Below are 6076 nucleotides of genomic sequence, written 5' to 3' on the forward strand. Positions count from 1 at the left end.
GAGGGAGTATCAGACTTGCCGTGGGCCCCTTGAGCAATGCTGGCACCCCGCCCCCCTCAGCACAACCCAGCTGCAAGCCACCGAGCCTGAAGTGCCCGCGAGCCTGAGGTTGACGGCAGAGCTGGCCATATCCTGACGCATTTTGAAAATAGTTGTTTGTGGGGCATTGTTGGGAGTCGGCCCCTGAGTGCTATTTTGGCCACTGTGGTGTAACCGCTACATGAAAAAAGAAATTTTTTTTTACATTTATTTCTTTTTGAGAGACAGAGTGAGACAAAGTGAGAGTGGGGGAGGGGCAGAGAGAGAGGGAGACACAGAATCGGAAGCGGGCTCCAGGCTCGGAGCCGTCAGCACAGAGCCCGACGCGGGGCCCGAACCCACAGACCGTGAGATCGTGACCTGAGCCGAAGTCGGCCGCTCAACCGACGGAGCCACCCAGGCGCCCCTGTACCGCTCCATTTAACTTGCACTGTAGAAGTGTGCCCTTGACATACCCCCGCTTTGCTTCTGGAACCCAGGAAAGCCAGACGCGGAACGGGCAATGAGCGGAGACACGGGACAGCAGGGTGCGCGTGGCCAGGACGCCCAGGACTCCTGTCCCTCTAGAATCCACGGTATGTGGACAGAGAGCCCTTCCTGCTGAGCTGCCTCTTTCTGGCTTATGGGTTTTTTTGTTTTTTTTTTTCTTTTTGAAATCAGAGTGAAATTCACATCATATAAAGTTAGCCTTTTATACTTACACGAAACATACAGTCCGGGGGCATTTAGGACATTCACCTGGTTACGCAACCCCCATCTCCCTCTGGTCCCCAAAACACTTCATCACCCCGAAAGGAGAGCTCGCACCCACTAAGCAGTCACTTTCTGTTCTCTCCTCCCCCCCAGCCTTTGGGAGCTCCTAATTTGCTTTCTGTCTCCGCGGATTTGCCTGATGTGGACATTTTATACAGGTAGGATCATCACACCATATGTGGTCTTTTGTGACTGGTTTCCTTCCGCTTAGCAGTATGTTTTCAAGGTTCAATCCATATCGCAGTGTGTATCGAATTCTGTTCTCTTTCATGGCCAGATAATGTTGCACTGTGGGGACAGACGACATTTCGCTTATCCACCCATTCGCCCGTGGACACATGGGCTGCTCCCACCTTTCAGCTGCTGTGGATTCTTCTTCCCCGTCCCCTTCTCCTCCTCCTCTGCGTGCCCTCCTCGTCTTCCTCTCCTTTGTGGCAGTTAAAATGTTGTTTGAAAAGGTGATGTGTGCATACAGTACAACACTTAAGAGGCTCTCAAAGGGTGTTCAGCGCCTTGTGTCCCTTCCACCCCTGCTCCCCGCCCCCCCGGTGGGGGAGCATCCAGTACCTTCCATGGAGACAACTTACGTTACCAGTTTCTTGTCTCTCCTTCCCTTCTGCACACCGCTTGCAACACAGCAATAGATGACGACCACAGGAGCCCACGGCTCTGTCAGCTGAAGTTCGTGGAAGGCACTGGAAGAGGTCTGCAGCCAGAAAGGGGTCCTTCTCTCACAAGCTAGAACCTCCCTCAAGAAAGACTCCAAGCCTCTCAAGCCAAGAGCCTGTGGAGGGGTATTAGTCGGGAAAATGTGTCCAGTGTGCTAGGTATGCTATGAATACAGCTACAGGTTAACGGCAGGAAGGAAGAGAAGAGTGGCTGATAGACGGGGAGCTTTTCGAGGCAGATTCTGCAGTCCGCATGCAATAGCGGTGTCTGAGGTACAATAGAAGTTTCCATGGCAAAGAGCAGGGAAGCCAGGGTCACAGCTGGTGGAAGAAGAGAGGGAGCTGAGGTTCGGCCAGTTGTTAGGGAAAGAAGACGAGGGCAGGGGAGATTAGCCATCGGAGAGGCCTGACTCGGTCCCGGCTGCTCTCTTTAGAAGGTCCTGCCGGCAGGGCGCCTGGGTGGCTCCATCAGCGAAGCGTCCGACTTCGGCTCAGGTCACGACCTCAGGGTCTGTGGGTTCGAGCCCCGTGACGGGCTCTGCGCTGACAGCTCGGAGCCTGGAACCTGCCGTGGATTGCGTCTCCCTCTCTCTCTGCCCCTCCCCTGCTCCCACTTTGTCTCTCTCCTGCTCTCAAAAATAAATAGATATTAAAAAGATTAAAAAAAAAAAAAGAAGAAGAAGAAGAAGAAGGTCCTGCTGGCGAATTGGTTCTGAGCTGGCATCTGGGCACTTGGCACTTGAACGATCCCTCCCTTCCCTAACCGATAAGGAAGGTTCACTGCGCCTACACTGTTTGTCCAAACAGTGTGGTCTGTGATGAACACTGGCTTTGCTTGGGGGAGTCGGGAATTTGGTAGGTGCTCAGCATAGATGCCTACGTGACCAGCCCCCAGCAGAAACCTTGGGAGCTGAGTCTCTGATGGGTATCCCTGGACAGGCACAGCACATCTATTACTGTGTCTTTGTTTGCTCTGGGTGCCCCCTCACGGGAGCAAAGAGCATCAGACGTCTGCACGCACACATCTTCGGACTCTGCCTACACCTTTCTCCTCGCCAGTACTGTTGTGCGTCCTTTTGCTGTAATAAACCTTAGCCGTGGGCACAACTACCTGCGAGGGCTTCCAGCAAATCGCCAGACCTGGGGGCGGTCTCAGGGACCCCAAAACCCAGGGGAACCAAGGAGAAAGAATGAGACTAAATGGGAAGCCAGTAAAAACGGTCTGGGGAGGGCCCTGGGGGGCTCAGTCGGTTAAGCATCCCACTTCAGCTCAGGTCATGGTCTCACGGGTATGTGGGTTCGAGCCCCAAGTCGGGCTCTGTGCTGAGAGCGAGGAGCCTGCTTCGGATTCTCTCTTTCTCTCCCTCTTTCTGCCCCCCCCCCCACTTGCGCCCTCCCTCGCGCGCTCTCTCTCTTTCTCAAAATAAACTTAAATAGATATATATGTGGGATGCCTGGATGGCTCAGTCGGTTAAGCGCCCGACCTCAGCTCAGGCATGATCTCATAGTTCATGAGTTCAAGCCCTGCATTTGCCTCTGGGCTAACAGCTCAGAGCCTGGAGCCTGCTTCGGATTCTGTGTCTCCCTCTCTCTCTGCCCCTCCCCTGCTCACGCTCTGTCTCTCTCTGTCTCTCAAAAATAAAAAAAACATTTAAAAAATTGTTTAATAAAAATAAAAAATAAACATTTATATATTTATATTTATATTTGTATTTATGTTTTTATATTTATATAAACTGTCTGGATCCAAAACAGGAATCTGTTTGTGCTGTATTTATGGGTTGCCTTGGCTATACATGGTCTGAAAACTTAGAACCCCTTCTGCACAACAGTCATGGAAGACGGGGAGGGGCTGCCCCGGTAGGAGGCGCAGCGGCTGAACCTGAACGTAGAATAGAATCTCAGAGGGACGCTGCGGGGAATCTAGGCCTCACAGAACTGCTCAGCGTCCCGGTGAGGAGTCAGGCATGGGGTGGACAGTCTATTCTTTGTGGGCCACCCAGCCATTCTCCCCTGTTAGGATAGGAGCGCCCCAGGGCAGAAATCCTGCTCCCCACTTGGGGTAACTGTGGGCAGCTCCAGGCCTTGGGACCTGACCACGCCCATCCTCTTTAGGCCTTCTTGGCTCCTGTCCCCACCCTCTCCACGGGACCCCCTTCCCTCCTCTCTGTAATACCTTTCATCGCCTGTGACTTCTCTTGAGGGTCACTGTCAAGGGTGAGACTCACCTCCTCTCCTTTTGACACCCAGTGCATGTCAGGCATGCATCACAACTGGGCCCATCACAACTGGGCAGTGACCTTCAGAAGATCTCCAACAACGAGAGTCTCGGGCAGGCACGGCTGTGACCGTGGGGAATGACAGCAACAGAATGACTCAGAGTCCCAGAAAGCACCTGGCCTGCCGGGAGCTGGAGCTCAGCCATCAGCTCCATACGATCTCTGTCCCCCATTGTCTCATCACAGAACAGATCGTCTGGGACAGTCACATTCAAGGGGACGCAAGCCCAGCTCGGCCGCTCCTGCCCTGACCAGACACCGATTGATTTTCTGACATCCTCGTAGAATGGCACGCTGTGAAAGGAAAGGCAGCAAAAGAAAAAACAAGCAAGGGTGACCACGGCAATTTAAACAGCTTCTGCACAGGGGTGCCTGGGTGGCTCAGTCGGTTGAGCGTCCGACCTCAACTCGGGCCATGATCTCGCAGTCTGTGGGTTCGAGCCCTGCATCGGGCTCTGTGTTGACAGCTCCTTTGGGTTCTGTGTCTCCCTCTCTCTCTCTGCCCCTCCCCCGCTCATGCTCTGTCTCTTTCTGTCAAAAATAAATAAACATTAAAAAAAAAAATTAAACAGCTTCCGCACAGCGAAGGAAACTGTCAACAAGGGGGGAAAGACAGCCTATGGAATCGGAGGAAATATTTGCAAGCCACCTATCCAGTAAGGGGTTAATATCCAAAATATACCAGGAGTTCATACAACTCAGTAGCAAGGAAGAGACTTTTTTTTTTTTTTTAACATTTATTTATTTTTGAGACAGAGAGAGAGACAGAGCATGAACGGGGAGGGGCAGAGAGAGAGGGAGACACAGAATCGGAAGCAGGCTCCAGGCTCCGAGCCATCAGCCCAGAGCCCGACGCGGGGCTCGAACTCACGGACTGCGAGATCGTGACCCGAGCTGAAGTCGGTGCTCAACCGACTGAGCCACCCAGGCGCCCCAAGGAAGAGATTTTTTAAATGTAATTTTAAAAGAGACAATTTGGGGTGCCTGGGTGGCTCAGTCAGTTAAGCATCCGACTTCAGCTCAGGTCACGATCTCGCAGTTTGTGAGTTCGAGCCCCGCGTCGGGCTCTGGGCTGACGGCTCGGAGCCTGGAGCCTGTTTCGGATTCTGTGTCTCCCTCTCTCTCTGTTCCTCCCCCCCCACCCCGCTTATTTTTTCTTTCTCTCTCAAAAGTAAATATGGGAAGGAAGGAAGGAAGGAAGGAAGGAAGGAAGGAAGGAAGAAACATACAAACTTCCAGTTATAAGACGAGTAAGTTGTGAAGTCTGCATAGCTAATGCATCCAATGGTGAGTACAGTTGATAATACTGTATTGTAGGGTTGAGATTTGCTAAGAGAGAAGCCCTTAAGTCTTCTGACATAAAAAGGGTGATGGATTTGTTAATTAACTCGATGGTGGGAAGTCTTTCGCAGTGTATACACTGTATCAAATCACTACACTATACGCTCTAAAAATATTACAATTTTATTTGTCAATTATACCTCAATAAGGCTGGAAAAAATACTGTATATCTTGATTATGGTGCTGGTGACGAGGTGAGTACGATGTTGACACACTTATGTGTCACTTTGAAAGCTATACTTCAGTAAAGCTTATTTATTTTTTAACTTTTTTTTAATGTTTATTTTTGACAGAGAGAGACAGAGCGTGAGCAGGGGAGGGGCAGAGAGAGAGGGAGACACAGAATCTGAAACAGGCTCCAGGCTCTGAGCTGTCAGCACCGAGCCCGACGCGGGGCTCGAACTCATGGACCGAGAGATCATGACCTGGGCCGAAGTCGGACGCTTCACCGACCGAGCCACCCAGGCGCCCCTGATTCTTTTTTTTTTTTAAATAAAACAAGCAAGGGCACACTGAGTCTTCCATAGGGTGGAAGGCGGAATCAGGAAGCCTGATGGGTCTTTCCTGTTCGTATACGTGCCAACATGAGACATGCAAAGGAACAGACATGCTGTGCAAGCACTCTCTCGGGGAACACCTCACACCTGCGTGCATGGACCAGCGGGGAGGCATCACCGGCCCTCTCTTCCAGATGGTCCCAGATGTTCCGACACTTTGAGACCAGGCCAGAGGAGAAAAGGCAGCTCCAACTGGACCACTGGCCACAGGTGGGTCCTGAAGCCTGACCCCTCCTGGGTCACCTGCCTCATAGGGAAGCTTCTCAGGCAGTGGCCTCTGGGGCTGGACCCGTCTCCTAGGGCTGTCATAACAAAGTGTTGCAGATGAGGTGGCTTAAATGACGGAAATCTAGTTTCACTCCGTTCCGGAGGCCGGAAGTCTGAGGTCAAGGTGTGGGCAGGGTTGGATTTCTTCAGAGGCCTCTCTCCTTGGTTCCTA

Source organism: Panthera uncia, chromosome E1, assembly GCF_023721935.1.
Source record: "Panthera uncia isolate 11264 chromosome E1, Puncia_PCG_1.0, whole genome shotgun sequence".
Lineage (NCBI taxonomy): Eukaryota > Metazoa > Chordata > Mammalia > Carnivora > Felidae > Panthera > Panthera uncia.